Source organism: Bos grunniens, chromosome 22 (genome assembly GCF_055505025.1).
Source record: "Bos grunniens cultivar Pamir isolate PY7600 chromosome 22, Bosgru_T2T1.0, whole genome shotgun sequence".
Classification (NCBI taxonomy): Eukaryota; Metazoa; Chordata; class Mammalia; order Artiodactyla; family Bovidae; genus Bos; species Bos grunniens.
Genome location: NC_141186.1, coordinates 31,561,769 through 31,582,542, shown reverse-complemented (window position 1 = coordinate 31,582,542; position 20,774 = coordinate 31,561,769). Strand labels below are relative to the sequence as shown.

The window sequence follows — 20,774 nt, the reverse complement described above, 5'->3', positions numbered from 1 at the left end:
GGGAATACCAGACCACCTGACCTGCCTCCTGAGAAATCTGTATGCAGGTCAAGAAGGAACAGTTAGAACTGGACATGGAACAATAGACTGGTTCCAAATAGGCAAAGGAGTACATCAAGGCTGTATTTTCTCACCCTGCTTATTTAACTTATGTGCAGAGTACATCATGCGAAATACCAGGCTGAATGAAGCAGAAGTTAGAATCAAGATTGCCAGGAGAAATATCAATAACCTCAGATATGCAGATGATATCACTCTTATGGCAGAAAGCGAAGAAGAACTAAGGAACCACTTGATGAAAGTGAAAGAGGAGACTGAAAAAGTTGGCTTAAAACTCAACAGTCAGAAAACTAAAATCATGATGTCTGGTCCCATCACTTCATGGCAAATAGATGGGGAAACAGTGGAAACAGTGAGAGACTTTTATTTTGGGGGCCTCCAAAATTACTGCAGATGTTGACTGCAGCCATGAAATTAAAAGATGCTTGCTCCTTGGAAGAAAAGTTATGACCAAACTAGACAGCATATTAGAAAGCAGAGACATTACTTTGCCAACAAACGCCTGTCTAGTCAAAGCTATGGTTTTTCCAGTAGTCATGTATGGATGTGAGAGTTGGATTATAAAGAAAGCTGGTGGGGTTGGAGAAGACTCTTGAGAGTCCCTTGGACTGCAAGGAGATCCAACCAGTCCATCCTAAAGGAAGTCAGTCCTGAATATTCACTGGAAGGACTGATGCTGAAGCTGAAACTCCAATACTTTGGCCACCTGATGTGAAGAACTGACTCATTTGAAAAGACTCTGATGCTGGGAAAGATTGAAGGCAGGAGGAGAAGGGGACGACAGAGGATGAGATAGTTGGATGGCATCACTGACTCAATGGACATGAGTTTGAACAAGCTCTGGGAGTTGGTGATGGACAGGGAAGCCTGACATGCTACAGTCCATGGGGTCTCAAAGAGTCAGACATGACTGAGCGACTGAACTGCAGCAGGACAATGACATGAATACAGTTAAGATACAGGGAGTTTCCATCACCCCAAAGATCCTTCATATAGCTCTTTTATTGCCATACCTACTTCATTCTTTCCTCTATGCCCCCTACTGATCATGATTTTAGCAACCACTTATCTCTAATTACTCTCTATAATGTTGGCATTTCTAGAATGTTATAGAAATGAAAACATACTGTATATAACATTTAAGGTTTATTTTGGACTAAGCTTTATTCTCTGGACTTCAAGAACTTCATCCAAGTTCTCGATGTGTCAATTGTTTGTTCCTTTTTATTGCTGAGTAGTATTCCTGGTGTGTATGTATCATAGGCTGTTGCACCATCCACCTACTGAAGAACATCTGAGCTGCTTTCAGTTTTGGGCTGTTACAAATAAATCTGCTAAAAATAATCATGTACAGTTTTTGTGTGAACATAAAGTTTCATTTCTGGAGTTTTTAAAATCTATTAACCATTTGCTGGTATTTACTAAAGCTTTCATATTATATCTTTGTGCTGATGCTTTTTATTTTTTTTAATTTTATTTTATTTTTAAACTTTACAATATTGTGTTAGTTTTGCCAAATATCGAAATGAATCCACCACAGGTATACATGTGTTCCCCATCCTGAACCCTCCTCCCTCCTCCCTCCCCATACCATCCCTCTGGGTCGTCCCAGTGCACCAGCCCAAGCATCCAGTATCATGCATCGAACCTGGACTGGCGACTCATTTCATACATGATATTATACATGCTTCAATGCCATTCTCCCAAATCTTCCCACCCTCTTCCTCTCCCACAGAGTCCATAAGACTGTTCTATACATCAGTGTCTCTTTTGCTGTCTCGTACACAGGGTTATTGTTACCATCTTTCTAAATTCCATATATATGCGTTAGTATACTGTATTGGTGTTTTTCTTTCTGGCTTACTTCACTCTGTATAATAGGCTCCAGGTTCATCCACCTCATTAGAACTGATTCAAATGTATTCTTTTTAATGGCTGAGTAATACTCCATTGTGTATATGTACCACAGCTTTCTTATCCATTCATCTGCTGATGGGCATCTAGGTTGCTTCCATGTCCTGGCTATTATAAACAGTGCTGCGATGAACATTGGGATACATGTGTCTCTTTTCCTTCTGGTTTCCTCAGTGTGTATGCCCAGCAGTGGGATTGCTGGATCATAAGGTAGTTTTATTTCCAGTTTTTTAAGGAATCTCCACACTGTTCTCCATAGTGGCTGTACTAGTTTGCATTCCCACCAACAGTGTAAGAGGGTTCCCTTTTCTCCACACCCTCTCCAGCATTTATTGCTTGTAGACTTTTGGATCGCAGCCATTCTGACTGGGGTGAAATGGTACCTCATAGTGGTTTTGATTTGCATTTCTCTGATAATGAGTGATATTGAGCATCTTTTCATGTGTTTGTTAGCTAATGCTTTTTAGAACTTTCTTAGTACTCATCTGAGTGAGATGGCTATTTGCAGATTTGCTGTAGTGTAAGTGTTAAGAATGGGGAAGAGCTAGGAAAGTCCTCCAGGTTGGTAACCTGAAAGCTGTCTTCTTTTCTACTACCAGGTACAAATACACAAACATGACACTATAAAAGTAGGACATCGATGTGGTTAGGACCACCTCATTTGCTTCTGTAAATTGAACCAGGTTGCAGAGTTTTTCCTGTTTCCATCCCTGTCTGCTTTGTTTTCTGACCCTTAACCCAGATCTCCTGCATTGAAGGCAGATTCTTTACTGCTGAGCCATCAGGAAAGCCTCCCTTATTGCTGTGTGAGATATAGATGTTTCACCACAGGGTGAGGCTCTCACCTTCAGAAAGTGTATCATTCCTGACTCTTTCTATTATCCGTGGTTGCTGGGCCCTCTCAGGAATCTCATTTTTAAAAATTCTCCTCACTTTTACCCTATCTAAGCTGTTTCTAGCAGATCACTTATGTGTCCCTGGGTTACATCTATGCCTTAGCTTCATTGTAAATGGAGTTTGCAGACTTTTTTCTCCCGACTTCTTGCTGTTGTTATATGATTTCCAAGAGGGGAGCGTGAAAAAAGAAATGCTGCTTTAGGGAGATATTTTCATAGTGGAAAATTTTAACCTACATTTGTCGAGTACAAGACAGCATATTATAAAGCAGAGACATTACTTTGGCAAGAAAGGTCTCTCTAGTCAAAGCTATGGTTTTTCCAGTAGTCATGTATGGATGTGAGCTTTGAACTATAAAGAAAGCTGAGTGCCGAAGAATTGATGCTTTTGAACTGTGGTGTTGGAGAAGACTCTTCAGAGTCCCTTGGACTGCAGGGAGATTCATTCAGTCCATCCTAAAGGAAATGAGTCCTGAATATTCATTGGAAGGACTGAAGCTGAAGCTGAAACTCCAATACTTTGGCCACCTGATGCGAAGAGCTGACTCATTTGAAAAGATCCTGATGCTGGGAAGATTGAAGGCAGGAGGAGAAGGGGACGACAGAGGATGAGATGGCTGGATGACATCACCGACTCAATGGACATGAGTTTGAGTAGACTCCAGGAGCTGGTGAAGGACAGGGAGGCCTGGCATGCTGCAGTCCATGGGATCACAAAGAGTCGGACATGACTGAGCAACCGAACTGAATGTTTTAGTCTTTCATTTTCATACTTCAGAAGAATCAAAAGAAGACATATACTGGAAGATGAGACAACAAAGAACATGTTGATAAGATTTGTTCAGGGGTAACAATTTTCAATTGGTAATTTAGCCTTCATCAAAATACTTTTTAGAAAATCCACAGAAATTTCTTTTGAGTTAACTAAGCATGGTCTCCAGTTCATTCTTAACTAGTTGGTGATTTTAGGTAAAGTACTTTCAAATTTTCTGCATGAAGCATTTATTATAAGTTGGAATAAAGTTATAAATGCCTGATACACTAATTGTTATTACTTTCCATGAACTCTAACATAGCACTTGAACTGGTATGCTTATTTTAGAGTTTGTTTTATAAAGAAAGAAACATTCTACACATAAAATGGTGCTGTTTAATTTGACTGAATCCATCGGACAACTTGTCACAGGAGGTTTTTTCTAGGTCCTTCTGTGATAAAATGGGACGTTGCCACATAACAAGAGGTGCCACTTATTTTCACTATTGATTCTTGGATTCCAAATTCACTGTGTCTTTCAGTGGGCAAAGAAGGCATGTTTATATGCTTTTTTTCTCATCCAGAGTCATGCTGTAGGTTGAGCCCACAATAAAAATTTGAAAACTACAGAAAATTATAGAGGGTAAATAAAGGTTATATACAGATTTTCCACTCACACATGTCACATTGTACTAGAATATTTCCTGTCAGTCCCTCTGTGTACATTTTAACTTAGTTGGCATCATGCTGTCCATGTAATTTTATTTCTTTGCTTTTATTTGGTTTAATAGTATGTGTTATTATTTGTCATTAAAAGTCTTCATAAATACCCTTTTAATCACTGAATATTTTTATTCTGTCTTGTTGAAGTACATAAAATACACCACAAGAAAGCAAAGGCATACGTTGGATAGCAATATGTATCTTAAAAATGTCAAAAATCCAAAAATTAATATATTAATATGAAGTAAAATACCATCTCAATTAGAAATTCAAAAGTTTTTCCTAACTATTTTTGGAAATGGTGGAAATAAAAAGGTGAAGTTATTTTAATATCCATGAGGAAGAGTAAGTATTCAAAACATCTAAAAATTGTACTTAAAAAATTACAAGAAGTGATTAACTTCTAGAAATTAAAATCTACATTTTAGTATGATAGTAAAAATATTATAATATTAGCAGAGAAACAGACAATTATGCCTGGAAAAGGACATCTGAATATACTTAGAAAATTTTAAAAATTCAAAGAATATGATACTGTGATTCAGTAGAGAAAGAATGGCTTATTTATTTATTAAATGTGCTTTTAAAACTGGCTCTACACCTGGATAAACAGCAATTTCGGACCCTGCAGGTCACATAATAAATAGAAATAAATCCCAGGTACATAAAAAGGTTAAATGTTTTTTTTTTCTTTTTTTAAAATAAAACAAAAACCTGGTAAGAGAATTTAGGTGAATATTTTTATAATGTTACGGTGAAGGAAAGCAATTTGAGCCAGACTGAAAACTTGGGAGTCATAATAGAAAAGAGACATTTAAATTTCCATAAAGTAATTTTGTAGGTTAAATTACACAAAAACCAAATCAAAAGACAAATGAGAAGTTGTAGGGAAATATTGCAACAAAAATGACAGGAAAAAAATGTTAGCTGTGATATTATAAAACATACAATTACATAAGCAAAAGCAGAGTGCCACAATAGAAGAATGTTCATAGGTTATGAATAAGTAATCAACAGAAGAGGAAATTCAAAAGACCAATAAACATATGAAAGAATGCTTTATTTCATTAGTAACAATGAGATACTACTTCTCTCCAATAAGATTCGCAAACTTCTCATCCCTCAGATTGGCAAAAATTTAATATAAAGTGCTGGTGAGTACATGCAGGTGAGTCTCTCTCAGAGACTACCAGTGAGCACGATTATAGGTATAGATCTTTAAAGAATCATATGGAAATATGCATTTGAAATTTAAAAAGTACAGCCCTTTTGACAAAGCTTCACTAGTAAGAAACTGCTCTATCAAAATAAAATTGCTCATATGTATAAGGATGTTTATTTCAGCTTGGAGTCGCAAAATAAAAACCAAAACCTGTTTACTCTGAATGCCAATAAATAGGAGAATGATTAAAATAAAATTTGTTTCACTCATATTAGGAAATACCATTCAGCTAATTTAAAAAGAATGATTTAGAACTAGATCTGGTGACCTGTGTACATCATGTATGACGCTGAGTGAGAAAAGCCAACTTTGGGGAAATGTCTATAGAAGGAACACACATATACAAAAATAAGCAATGGGGAAAATGTCCTCTGCATATAAATTGAATTTCTGAATATAATTTATATGGACCTGGAGAAGGGTAAAGAGAGATACAAACTCACAAACTGGTAGATACTACAGTTACTGGTAGAACTACAAACTCACAAGCTAACTGGTAGATAGGGTAATAGTAACAGGGTCAGATAACAGGTAAGAAATACCAAGGCAGTAGCAACATAGAAACATACTTATGGTATATTTTATAAAATTTAGAATATCAAGTTCTAATTTACTGTAACTTTGCACAAGTTATATACACATGCAAAAAGGTTCTCCATAAAAATGGAACAGTTTTCCTTTGAGTTGTCATTGTTACCTTCATAGTGGGTTTGAATTAATTTTTTTTAAATAGCATTCATTTTTATAACCACATACTATTTTATTTAAGTGTCCAAAATGTGAGATATGAAAAACTTGATATGTAAATCATACATATTTCAGAATTTTTTCTTAGAAAACATTTTAATAGCATAAATATAAAACTAAAATGTACAAATACTTTGAAAGTTTCTAATATCTGTTGCCAAATGCTTTTAAAAATTATTCCTTCTATACAGTATTCAGATCTTAAGAGAATATTTCAAGCTTCTGCCTACTTCTACTCCTCCAGCAGTTTCTGACTTGATCATGCTGTTTCTTTCATTTTGGGGAGAATTTTTCCCTTTTAAACTTCAGACTATGTTGTGAAAGTGTGAAAGTGTCAGTCACTTAATCACGCCCGACTCTTCTGCGACCCCATGGCCTGTAGCCTGCCAGGCTCCTCTGTCCATTGGATTCTTCAGCAAGAATCCTGGGGTGGGTTGTCATTTCCTTTTTCAGGGGATCTTCCAAAGCCAGAGATCAAACCCAGGTCTCCTGCACTGCAGGCAGATTTTTGTGCCTGAGCCACCAGGGAAGCCCAAATTTTACTATAGACACTTAAAAATAACTGTAGTAATTTTAAATATGTGATACATTGAAAAAAAAAAACAACAAGCTATGCTAAGTCTAATCAGTAACCCATGTTATCAAGAAAAGCATTGCTAACAATTTTTTCATCTTTCCCATCATATCATGTTACTATTATCAAGGGGAATTGGTAACATCTAACAAAATGTCAGTGAGAATAATCAAATTGCCAATATCCGCTGGATCATCAAAAAGCAAGAGAGTTCCAGAAAAACATCTACTTCTGCTTTATTGACTATGCCAAAGCCTTTGACTCTGTGGGTCACTGCAAACTCTGGAAAATTCTTAAAGAGATGGGAATACCTGACCACCTGACCTGCTTCTTGAGAAACCTATATGCAGATCAGGAAGCAACAGTTAGAACTGGACATAGAACAACAGACTGGTTCCAATTCGGGAAAGGAGAACACCAAGGCTGTATATTGTCACCCTGCTTATTTAACTTATATGCAGAGTACATCATGCAAAATGCTGGGCCGGATGAAGCACAGCTGGAATCAAGATTGCCGGGAGAAATATCAATAACCTCAGACATGCAGATGACAACCACCCTTATGGCAGAAAGTGAAGAAGAACTAAAGAGCCACTTGATGAAAGTGAGAGAGGAGAGTGGAAAAAAGTTGGTTTAAAAATCAACATTCAGAAAACTAAAATCATGGTGTCTAGTCCCATCACTTCATGGCAAGTAGATGGGGAAACAGTGGAAATAGTGAGAGACTTTATTTTTGGGGGTTCTGAAATCACTGCAGATGGTGACTGTAGCCATGAAATTAAAAGATGCTTGCTCCTTGGTAGAAAACTTATGATCAAACTAGATAGCATATTAAAAAGCGGAGACATTACTTTGCCAACAAAGGTCCATCTAGTCAAAGCTACAGTTTTTCCTGTGGTTATGTATGAATGTGAGAGTTGGACTATAAAGAAAGCCAAGCGCTGAAGAATTGATGCTTTTGAACTGTGGTGTTGGAGAAGACTCTTGAGAGTCCCTTGAACTGCAAGGAGATCCATCCAGTCCATCCTAAAGGAAATCAGTCCTGAATATTCATTGGAAGGACTGCTGCTGAAGCTGAAACTCCAATACTTTGGCCACCTGATGTGAAGAACTGACTTATTTGAAAAGATCCTGATGCTGGGAAAGATTGAAGGTGGGAGGAGAAGGGGATGACAGAAGATGAGATGGTTCGATGGCATCACCAACTTTGACAGATCATGACTCTCCTCTGATGACCTTAAAAATTTTTTATCAGAATATTTCTCCAAGCAGATACATTTCTTTATGTTAGTAGGTAGATGTTTGTACAGTAATTTATATTAAAGTAGGAGTTTGAGAGGGTGAGGGTTTTTTGTTTTAATGACTGTATCACAGAACAAAATGCATTGTAATGCTGGGATTCTTAGCTCTAAAGTTTTATTCTTAATTTTTATTTGAGCCAATGTTTAAAATTTCTATCACAGTTGCTCAGATATGATTCATATACACAGCTCTTGGTCTAAATTATATAAATCTCTGAGCCCTTTCCTTTGCAGGCCTTGAGAAGGATTGGTTTGAAAGAAATGTTTTTGAGAGAAAAGAGAATCTGGTTTCTTCCAAATTAGAAAATACTTCTGGTTTGGAAGATGAGAATTGTTATGTTTCATGTTGGCTTATTTTTTACTTCTAGGTGAAATTTTCTCCTTTCTCCCTTTTCCCATTCTTTTCAACCCATGTCCCTCTTTTCCTTGCTTATTCTCTGATAGGTAACTTCCCTTGCTAAATCCATCCTATGGCAGATTAGATGTAGGAAATCCTGAAGCATAAATTTTTACTATGTTTTTCAATAGTTTTCATTTACATTTTTTGCATTTAATTTTTATACCTCTCTGAAAAATTATAAATCTGCAAAGTAATTAATTACCTATGAAAAGATACACAGCTCCACCAGTACCTAACAGGGCTTAAGTACACATTACCCTTGCTGACCATTCTGCGTGGCTAAGAGTGTAGGGGTGTTCTTATAATTGTTTTCCTTTAAAAAAAAAAGAAAAGAAAAAAAGAATAAAAAGAAAAGAAGAGAAAAAAAAAAAGAAAAAGAAACACCTGTGGTCCTCTCAAGCCTAACGGGTAAAAGCAAGAAGTTTCATATCAGGAAATAGCTTTCATTTTCATAAATGCTGTAATTAATCATTTGAGGAATAAAACTCTTCATGGTGACCCCTTGTGTTCTTTGAAGTTTCCACGCCCACTTTCTGTATGAATTGGGGTGTTAAGTTCTAGTGTCAGTGCCAATTCTAACTTAGAAATTACATTCTTCCCACTCAGAAATTCCTCCTGCCGTTTCAACAGGAGAAATTATTCTTCATTTTCTCTCCTGAAAACTGTTGTGTAATATTGCTGGCAGAGAGAAGATGTTTGGTTCCACCTCAGAGGTAGCTGGATTTCCGCGGAGGTTGGAGTGATATCTATAAATAGAATGTAAAAAGCCTTAGGCTAACTGTAGATGAAAAGTGTTATAGATAGGTAAGGTGTTATTACTACGAAAGCATTATTTTCACTTTGCTACAAGTTACAACGAGCCTTTAAATCTGCCCCACAGTATTGTAGCGAGGCATGCTTTCTGCCTTCCATTCTTCACCTCTAACAATTTATTTCTCTTGTATCAACACTACTTGTCAATTTTTATTAAGCCCAGTAATTTGAGGCATTTTGAATTTTTTTACTTTCAATGTCCTTGGTGGGGAGTGAAGTGACCAACAAAACCCTTGGTTAAAGCTGCAACATTTGAGTACTACTAAATAAAGGAGCAGAAAGCCAGCCTTGCCCAGAGATTAAAAAAAATAGGGAAAAAATAATCTACTTCAGTCACACTGAGTCTTAAACACGATTCAGTTGCTACCTGCTGATTTAATCAATCCTTTTCAGTTAAAAAATAGAAATTGGAGTGTAACATGTGTGATGAAAAATTTTAATAAAACACATTGGGATTTTTTTTTCTTCATAGGAAATGAAAATGATCTGAAGGTAGCCAGTGCACCTTTTAAAACCTCCTGAAAAAGGAAAATCAAGTAATATGATTCCATCAAAGTCTGTTTGCAGCTCTATATACATATTGTAATATAGAATCTTTGGTGTTTACATCCTTAGAATCAGAGAGATAAATATGGGTCCGTTTAATGACATGGGGCCCACCTTTTGGTTGAGGTACCTTGACCTCGATCTCTGAGTAAATGAAATAGTTTTGTTCTTTTCTGGACATAAAACCAGTTGGTGAACTCTCACATTGGAAGTAAAGATCAAAGAGAAGAGCTTGAATACAAATTATTGTAAATCCTTTTCCACTATCACCAGCAAGGAGGAGCACGCGGACCTCTGACTGCGTATGGGGCCAGTAACACATATAAACAAAAACGCAGCATTTTGATCAATAAGAATAAGCTAACTCTAAATTACCTTTTCTCTCTCATTTAAAGGTGGTAGAATTCAGATATTCTAGAGTCTTAGAAAGTCCAAGTTTTTCTTGTTAGCAAGTGTTATCTGATTAAAGTTCCTGTGATGGTGCAAGTGTCATATATCCACGCTGTCCCAATAAGGGACTTGGCAGGCGCTAGCCAGTGGTGGCTCTTGAACACTTCTGAAATTAATTTTATGTACTTTTTCTTAATTTTCATAGCCACATATGCTTAGTGGTCAATATATGTGATAACATAATCAAGGTATCAAGGTAAAGAGTTAGTCAAAATAGTAGGCATCTCCAACCTAGGGTGTGTCCATCCTTTCTAAGGAAAGGCTGGAAGCACATACTTTTACAGACAGGATGATATAGAAGAAAAAAACAGGGGTTATGGAGTCTGATCATCAGGGTTCCAGTCCTGGCATTCTTCCCTTTGTACAAGTTTTCTTTAAGGCTAAATTTCTATAAAATAAAAATAATAATACTTTATTTGTTATGGAGATGAACAGAGAAAATGTTCTTAGGACAACCAGCAAAAGTCCTGCCCTGAAAGAGGTGCTCATCAAATATTAATCCTTCCTCTCAATCATTACAAATGTGTAGGCGATTGAAGACCCAGGCCTAAATTGGGCATAGCCATTAGCTAAAGAGTTTCAATTATTGTAGGTATGACTAGTTTCCTGAGAAACCAGTCAAAATGTGTAAACTCATTCAGAAGTTAGATGAATTCCACTTACTCATTCAATTTGTATTTTAGTGCCAGGTTGTAAGACAGCACTGTGAGGGCGACAAGGAGACACCAAGAGTATTGTCAGCTCTTGTGTTCTTTGGCTGTGTAGTTCAGGACAGTCTGTGATTATGTGAATTGTGAGTGGTGAAAATTTTGACTAATGATGTGACTTATGCAGTGATTCATGTCAAAAACAGAGCTACTTGATTAGTGACGGTAGTTCAGTATATCTCCTTTTTATTCACTCTTGTCCTTTATTGATTTTATGCCCCTAAAAAGACAGCTATGCTGTACTCACTTGATTTACATAGTGGGAGAATTCACATTCCTTTTTCAGAAAATTCCTCTGGATGATGGTAAAGATTAACCAGTGTCAAATGATGCTTGAAGAGCACTATGGATAATCCCTTTTCAGCTGTGCTTTTGAACTAGCAGTATGATGCCATGAGTTTGAACTGTGATGCCCAGGACAAATGTGGTACACTTTTGAACAAATATCCAAACTCAGGGTCACAAATCTGCAAAAGTTAGAATATGCATTCACTGTAGGGAATCACACTGGCTGCTTGCCTTCGTGCATGCTTAGTGAGTAGGACTGTACAATACCATTGGCAAGACAATTTTGAAGCAGACTGGCAAATGTGAGTGAAAAATCCCAGCCTTATGCTGGCAGGTCAACAATTTAAATTCACATCATACATACAGTGACAGGAGCTCTCCTGATGGCCAAGGTCCCTAGCACAGCCTCTTCTCCCAGCTCAAAGTCAGCGGCTCTGCCTGACTCTGACTTCAAGAGGGAAGTTGGATTAGTGGCCACTGTTCCTCCCAAGTTGCTTTTCTTGGGGCCACTTAAAGTCAGAAAACATGTGCTGTAGAGATTATATTCCATTCATGAAGGGATGTAGTTTTATGGAATGAGAAAACTAAATCCACTTGAACATTAATGCTTGGAAGATTTGGTAAGTAAAGAACAAACCAGTGAAATCAAGATTGTGTGTTGCCCTCCCATATCAACTGTCTAAACTATAGGTGATGCAGGAACTGGACTATGATTCATCTCATGTGAAGTTTTTGGAAGATGGAGAATGAGGAGGTATTCGTTAAGCTTAATGTATTGAGTTGGCCAATACATTAGTTCAGGATAACCTGAACTAACATTTTGTCCAACACAAAATTTTAAAAAAGTAATTTTGAAATTCAGTGTAGCTATCAATTGATTCGAATGTTAAATTCTCAAAATCCTGGTGTAGATCCATGAGAAAAGTTTCATATACTGGATCTTTTTTTTCTACCTTGTAACAGATACAACGGTTCATACTGTTCAGTGTGTCTGCCCTCTGATGCCCTATTGCAACACCTACCATCTTACTTGGGTTTCTCTTACCTTGAACGTGCATCTGGTCCCGTCACTTCATGGCAGATAGATGGGGAAACAGTGGAAACAGTGTCAGACTTTATTTTTGGGGGCTCCAAAATCACTGCAGATGGTGACTGCAGCCATGAAATTAAAAGATGCTTACTCCTTGGAAGGAAAGTTATGACCAACCTAGACAGCATATTGAAAAGCAGAGATATTACTTTGCCAACAAAGGTCCATCTAACCAAGGCTATGGTTTTTCCAGTGGTCTTGTATGGATGTGAGAGTTGGACTGTGAAGAAAGCTGAGCACCGAAGAATTGATGCTTTTGAACTGTGGTGTTGGAGAAGACTCTTGAGAGTCCCTTGGACGGCAAAGAGATCCAACCAGTCCATTCTAAAGGAGATCAGTCCTGGGTGTTCATTGGAAGGACTGATGCTGAAGCTGAAACTCCAGTACTTTGGCCACCTCATGCGAAGAGTTGACTCCTTGGAAAAGACTCTGATGCTGGGATGGATTGGGGGCAGGAGGAGAAGGGGACGGCAGAGGATGAGATGGCTGGATGGCATCACTGACTCAATGGATGTGGGTTTGAGTGAACTCCGGGAGTTGGTGATGGACAGGGAGGCCTGGCGTGCTGCGATTCATGGGATCGCAAAGAGTCAGACACGACTGAGCAACTGAACTGAACTGAACAGATACCACAGGGTAAAGGGAGGTAGCCTAGAAGAAAATGTCCAATAGAGTTTTACAGTTAATGATTTAAAAAAAAAAAAAAAAGACACACAAAAAACCTAGGCATGAGGCAGTTGATTTCTCAGTTGGGATGTATTTCAGGAAAAGATGGCATCGTGCCTTCCCCGTCAGGACTTGGTAATCATTCCACTATTCATGAACAGATGCCTTGGTCAGATCCCCAAGTGTAAGTGAATTCATTAAAAGATCTAGGGAATTGGGGTATTAATTCTAAATCATTACATATTATAGATTTTCTGGCAACATGTAGAGGTACATGGCAAGGAGAGGAAATAGTGGAGACTATATCTAACTCTTGGCCAGAAGTTGGTCTCATGAGAACACCACAAGAGCTCTTTTTAGCATAAGAATTAAACTCTTAAAAGATTTAAGCAGTTATTGTCACAGTGTAGAAGGTTGATGTAAGACAAAGTAGAATCAGGACCGCCACAAGACATATATGGAAACCTTTGGAAATAATCTATCAGATAAAGGAGAATGCACAAATTATTTTGTTCTTTGCATACTTTTTTTAAAAAAGAACTTTCCTGAGATAGTTTTTGTGAAGGCAACTCTGTCCTGTAGAATGTTGTAAATAATGCTGTTTGTAATAGTAAGGAGTGCTAAATTTATTGTGGCATGTTTTTGAATTGGGGCTTAGTTGTGCTTATTCCAGATGTTCATTTGTTCACTCAGACAGTTTGGCACTGGTTGGTGTGAGGGTGGATGTATATTCTCACCTGCACAATTAACTTGAAGTTATTTTTGGAATCATTTTCATTTTCAGCTATCAGGATGATACCATACTTGGGGAAAATGCTGTTGAGTTTAAGTTAAGAGATGCTGAATAGCTAAGGGCAAAATGTAACCACTGGGGCACAGGAAGGATTTCAAAACAGCATTGATACTGTTTTATTGAGGATAAAGATTTTGTGTGCTGCTGCTGCTAAGTCACTTCAGTTATGTCCAACTCTGTACGACCCCATAGACGGCAGCCCATCAGGCTCCCCTGTCCCTGGGATTCTCCAGGTCCTTCATGTTTATGGCTGTGTTTGTATAAATTGCATCCTAGCCATCCTACAGGGGCTCTATTCAACCATTCTGGCTACCTCTGATATCATCAAGATACAGAAGTTGCTTGAAATGCCTACATGAAATTTTATTGTAGAAGATGACTAAAATGCCTTATAAAAGTGTTTTAGTTCTAGAACGATATCCCAACTTAACATGCTCTACATTTAAGCCTGTTTCTATTTTGTTATTGCTTATCTGTTACCTTCTATCCCCCTAGAAGCAATGAAATGATGAATGTTTTTCTGGTTCAAACAATAAGTGTGGTTCTTAGCAAAGAGCAAATCATTTGAGCAGAGGTGTGGGCCTCTAGGGATATATGTGAGTTAGACAAATGTTTCTTCGAATTATCATTCTAAAGCAGGGGTAAGCAAATTACGACCAGTGTGGCCAACTGTAGCCCATCACTACCACTTGTTTTTCAGATAAAGTTTTATTGGAACATAGTCAGGACCCATTAATTTACATATTATCTATGCCGGCTTTTGCACTATAATGGCAGAATTGAGTAATTTTGACAGAGATATATGACCTTCAAAGCTTAAAATATTTACTATATGGTCCTTTACAGAAGAAGTTATCCAACTCATGCTATAAAAGATAGTTTTTAGTTTGTTTCTTCTGTTTGTCTTGGGTTTTTTCTTTGAAATGTAGTAATCACTAGAAATTCACCCAGGCAAGAATACTGGAGCGGGTTGCCAAGCCCTCCTCCAAGGGATCTTCCAAATCCAGGAATCAGCCCAGGTCTCCTGCATCACAGGAAGATACTTTATCATCTGAGCCACCAGGGACATCCAAGAATACTGTAGTGGATAGCCTAGCCCTTCTCCAGGGGATCTTCCCAACTCAGGAATCAAACCGGGCTCTCCTGCATTGCAGGCGAACTCTTTACCAGCTGTTCTACCAGGGAAGCTGTTTTTACATTTTGCATTTACAGAAATTATCCAAATCATGCTGTAAACATAGTTTTTGGTTTTGTTTCTTCTTGTCTTTTTTTTTTCTTTTAAATGTAATAATCACTAGAGATTCATGAATACAAAAACCAGTCCAACCACTTCTCTGCTGCTGTGTCTAAAATATAGACTGGAAAAATCTACACATTCAGTTTCCAATGTTCTTTATACTTAAAGGCAGTCATATGCCTCAGTTCTAGCCCTTGATATAGAATGAAGGGTGGCTGTGGGATTCTAGGAACAACTGTGGCCAGTACAACTTTCTGGCTTTGAATCTGAATACGAAACCTTGAGTCGGGGCACCTATGTCGATCTGTGTGGGGAAGGTCAAGGAAAAAAGCAAAAGAACCAGTTGCTTTTTGTTAATCACAATCATAAATTAGCCTGTCTAATATGAAATAGTAATTTGAAATCTTACAAATCTCAAATTTGTGGTGATGTAGGGAGGGGAGTGGAGAAGGCAATGGCACCCCACTCCAGTACTCTTGCCTGGAAAATCCCATGGGCGGAGGAGCCTGGTAGGCTGCAGTCCATGGGGTCGTTAAGAATCGGACACGACTGAGTGACTTCACTTTCACTTTTCACTTTCCTGCATTGGAGAAGGAAATGGCAACCCACTCCAGTGTTCTTGCCTGGAGAATCCCAGGGATGGGGGAGCCTGGTTGGCTTCCATCTATGGGGTCGCACAGAGTCGGACACGACTGAAGCGACTTAGCCACAGCAGCAGGGAGGGGGAGTAAATGGGAAAGGAGAGTCGATACAAATTAATCTAAAATAAAAATAGATGGTCTGATGAATTCTGAACATCCTGTTGTAAACTAAGACTGAACTCTCTAAATGGGATGTTGTTCTTTTTCTCTTTTTACCCCCTCATCCACCTGTGTACTTCTGAGGTCTGACATAGCCTCCAAAGCTGGCTATCAACAACTTTTTCCCTCCCTGTGTTCTCATACAGTGGCGTCTGTTCAGTCAAGACTGCCCTTCTGACTTGCTTTGACCAAATAAATGCAGTATAAGTAGCATTCTCAGATGTCTGAGCTTCAAGAAGACTGGCAGATTTTTCTGGAGGACAAGAGAAGAAAGTGTGATTCAAAGAGGAAGGTGTAATCAGCGGTGTCAAATGCTGTTGACAGTTTAGGTAGGAAGAGGACTGGGAAATGGTGGTTGGATGTAGTAAAGTGGGTGTCATTTGTGACCAAGACTAGAGTGATCTCTGTGGATTGCTTGGAGCAATGTCCTAACTGAATAGTATTTAAGAAAAAATTGGAAGAAAGAAAGAGTACCAGTAACTGAGCAACTGAAGGAGGGACGATGATACATGACAAGAACAATTTTTTGAAGATGGCAGAAGTGGTGTCAACTTATCTTAGTTCCTGTATTACAATTCTTGGGTTTAACCTGTAGTTTAAAGGCAGTATAGATTCATTATAAAAACAGAATATCTCAAAGCAAGGTTAATGCTTGGCACATAATTTCTTGGCAAATTATCTTCCTTATATTTCAGTTTCTGCATTTGTAATATAAATAAAAATGATCATTTTATAGACTAATTGCCCTGATAAAACTTCTTCACTTGTGGTTTTAAATTTGATCACTCTCATTGTTCCAGATTATGCTGTTTGAACTTGGTATAAAACATAAAAACAGATGTCAAGAAACGTTATTTTAATAAACATGTATTTTTCTCTATTTAATGATGCGATGTACCAAATAAAAAATAATTCTTAATTCTTATGATTTCCTCAAATTTTAGAGGAGCTATAAATTTAAAAGGGGGAGGAGTATATGTGGGAGAGGAAAATATTAAAAATATTAAAAACTAAAGAAGTAATTATCTATTGTTTATTATGGGGGGGTGTGTGCTCTCAGTCGTCTCTGACTCTTTGTGACCCCATGGACATCCCATGGACGGAGGAGCCTGGTAGGCTGCAGTCCATGGTGTCGCTAGGAGTCAGACACGACTGAGCGACTTCACTTTCTCTTTTCACTTTCATGCATTGGAGAAGGAAATAGCAACCCACTCCAGTGTTCTTGCCTGGAGAATCCCAGGGACAGGGGAGCCTGGTGGGCTGCCGTCTCTGGGGTCACACAGAGTTGGACACGACTGAAGCGACTTAACAGCAGCAGGACTGTAGCCCACCAGGCTCCTCTGTCCATGGGATTTCCCAGGCAAGAATATTGCAATGGGTTGCCATTTCCTTCTCCAGGGGATCTTCCTGACCCAGGGATTGAACTCACATCTCCTGCATTTCCTGGCAAATTCTCTACCACTGAGACACATGGGAAGCCCATTGTTTGCTATATTCAGCAATACATTTATATTAGGTTAACCCTATTGTAGCATTACAATCCTTCAAAAATATGTTACCATATTTTATCACAGTCAGGCCATATCTTGGGTAGAGTGACTGGCAATAATTGAGAAAGAGCCACTGCAAAAAAAGAATCCCCTTACTTCTGCAGTTGAAGCCATCTATTTTAAATTACATCTACTTTTCCTGTGTTTTCACTGGTGGCTCAGCAGTAAAGGGTCTTCCTGCAGTGCAGGAAACACAGGTTCAAGTCCTGAGTTGGGAAGATCCCCTGGAGAAGGAAATGGTAACCCACTCCAGTATTCTTGCCTGGGAAATCCCATGGACAGAGAAGCCTGACAGCTTACAGTCCATGGGGTCATGAAGAGTCAGACATGACTGAGTGGCTAAACAACAACAATCCTATTTCTATTTTATTTGAGATCACCTCTTGAAAAACAGTAGTTTAGAAAGTAAATCCCTATTGCTCTTTTGACAAAAATGTAATTAAAGCAGGAATGGATAAATGAGTAGAATATTTTGAAGTTAAAAGATTCAAATTAACTGAATAAATATTTATAATCATTTTGATGCATTCTTTAGAAGTATGCCCTTTCTGGCATAATATTTTGTAATATTTTGTGTTCAATTTCAGGTTCATTTCATGTTGGCACCTGTTTTCTGGGTTCTCAATGGCACAACATGTGTTTTAGGCTAGTGCCAGTAATGTTTTTATATGATGTCTTTCATGGTATTTGTAGGGAAATTCTTCTTGTAATTGCAAGACGGAAGTTGTCTGTAATCCAATGATATGTGCATAATTGTCTGTGTTCATTATAGCCAAAGTTTGATTGTCAGCAGTATTGAGGGTTATGTTTTTGCTTCCTTTTTATTTTAATAATTAATTATATTTCCTTCTAATAAAAAGGGTTTGGAATGGAGTTTTATGTTTTTCACCCCCTCCAACCTCATTTATTTCAATTTCCTGGTGTTAAGCTAAAATATATCCCCTTAAAGAGAATGGGACTTTTAATTATACTAATTAAAATTGCTCTTTGCTTTTGTTGCAAAGGCAACCTTACGGACCCATCATGGCAAGTATCTTTGGCAACGATTTGGTAAATTTTGTAAGAAATAACAAAGTCTTTTCACTTTCAAATATATCCATCAAACAATGTTTGCAAGATTTATTGGTTCATTCTTATTAGATGCCAGATAGTCTCCTGTTGCATCATTGGAGCCCTGCTATTAGTCTCCCTGAGTGATCAGTGCATCTGCTCACAAATATCAAGCTTCCTGGGCCCAGCAATGGAAAGAAGTGGGTGCATCTTAGGCTAACCTGAGACAGATTGGAAGTTGATGTGATTTTGTCTTGGGAACTTTTTTTTCTTTTGGAAAATATAAATAGAGCACTGAAAAATACTAAAGATCTTAATCACAATTATACTCTGATTTTTGAATATTTAAACTCTGTGACAAATAACATACAAAGTGTTTTTCATCAAGTAGCTCATTCAAAGTCTCACCATCCCATGGAGGATAAGTTCTATTTTATCTCCATGAATTTGAGGCTCAGAGAGGTTATGTAACTTAGCCAGGGTCACACAGGAAATTGCAGCAAACACCTAGGATTACTGACTTTAAATCCCTTGCAAGTAAATAATACACACATGGCCTCCTGGGAGAAAGGATTCAGTAATGGCAGACACCTGGGCTTTGCAGCCTTATAAGACTCCCTCTAGCCTATTCTGCTTTAGTAGACGGTGGCTCTGGCCCCACAGCAGTCCCACAGAGCCACTCTGAAGTGTGTTTGAAGAGAAGCCAAAGGGTTAAAATCATCACGCTGGTATTTGAATTTTGCCTCTACCACCAGCTTCGTGATTCTGACTAAAAAGATTTGATTCCTAGTATCTCCATTGTAGAGTAGAAATAATGGTAAGATTTGTCTCATAGGGCTGATAAGGGATGAAATGAGCAGGAACCAATGATCATTTTGACTCAAGCCAGGTGATGACGGACAGTACCAGGTGAATTCAATATTTAACCAATTGAGGAGGTAGCAGAAGCTGCAGAGGATCATGGGATAGTCGGCAAATACAGGCTTTGCCACCAGGCTGACTGCGAATTTTGCAAGTTTGGGACTCTTCACTGAAGATTTTGCTTAGGAAAGGTAATTCCTGTCTCCTCCAAAGAAACGTGATTCAAGAAGGAAGGGAGGAGGGGCTGATGGAAATGTTTTTGATAAAACGCTTGAGTATCTGAAAATGCTTTTGATAGACTGTCCCATATTATGCCCCTTTATAACTTGTACTGTTAATATTTGTGGTAAACTTTTATGTTCAGTCTGCTCTGACATGTTTTCTGGACTCTCAAAGACAGAGCTAAACATGCAGTGTTTTTGGCTTAAGGCAAATCCATAGACCGTATAAACCACCATTTTCTCACCTTAAATTCGGACATTAGTATTAGACAGTATATGGAAAGTGCAACACTTTCGGTTGACTGCAACTAGTGGTAGCCCTCTTACTGTTTTTCCTAAAAGTTGTTTATTCATTCAGCACATTGTTTGAGCACCTTCCATATGCCATAAGCAACGCTTAAGGTTGTGGATGTGGAGAGCGTGATCCCTTAATTAGTAGCACTTGCTTTCTAGAGGTGGAGAAAAGTAAATATAGAAGCCCATAAATAGAATGATATAATTACAGAAGGTTTATGATAAGAAGCTCTAAAAAATAATCTGTGAAAGAATAATTTAGTGCTCTTCTCTAAAGAAATGAGACAGCTGGAATTTTGAGGAGTGGAAAGGGGTCAGCAAAGAGCAGAGGGACCACCAGTGCACGGTCTGGAGACGGGAGTGAGCTTCACTGTTCTGAGTCCAAGCAAAGCAAAAACCTAAGACCCTGGGGAGTGGCTGAACTCAGGGAAGTGTGCTGGGGCTGCAGTCCAAGGTTTGCTGAGGAGGTGGATTTATTCTACATAGAATTGTTACTTAGGAGATTTTAGCTGGGAAATGGTTTGACACAATGTTGAACTGAATGTTGTTTAAAGATGCCTTTGGTACCAATGTGGAGAATGGATTAGAGCAAGGCATGTCCAGAGGTATTGAGGAGGCACTTGTAAGCAAGTACAGATGAAGGATGTTGATGACTTGTGCTCAAGCAGTAGTCCTGGCCGGAAACCTTTGAGAATCATTGGAGGTTGAACCCACAGGACTCCCTGCTGGATTGGACTGTGAAGGAGCAGCAGCCACTGATACTTTGTTTATCCATGGTTTTCTGTATTAATTTTCTTTTTTTGAAATTGTTATTAGA

The 20,774-nt window shown here is 38.2% G+C and overlaps 1 protein-coding gene across 36 annotated transcripts in view; it reads left to right on the top strand.

The window, feature by feature from the left end:
• LOC147348250 (uncharacterized) overlaps positions 1 to 20,774 on the top strand; it is an 888,338-nt gene that overhangs the window by 319,558 nt on the left and 548,006 nt on the right. Inside the window, exon 6 of one of the 36 annotated variants that reach the window (XR_015151286.1) lies at positions 12,679 to 14,061. The exons of 34 other annotated variants lie outside the window; for them this stretch is intronic. The gene's annotated coding sequence lies outside the window, so the exon portion shown is untranslated. Of the gene's footprint in view, positions 1 to 12,678; positions 14,062 to 19,225; positions 19,634 to 20,774 lie in introns of those variants that run through there. One more of the 36 variants, XR_015151292.1, reaches the window with a different exon arrangement.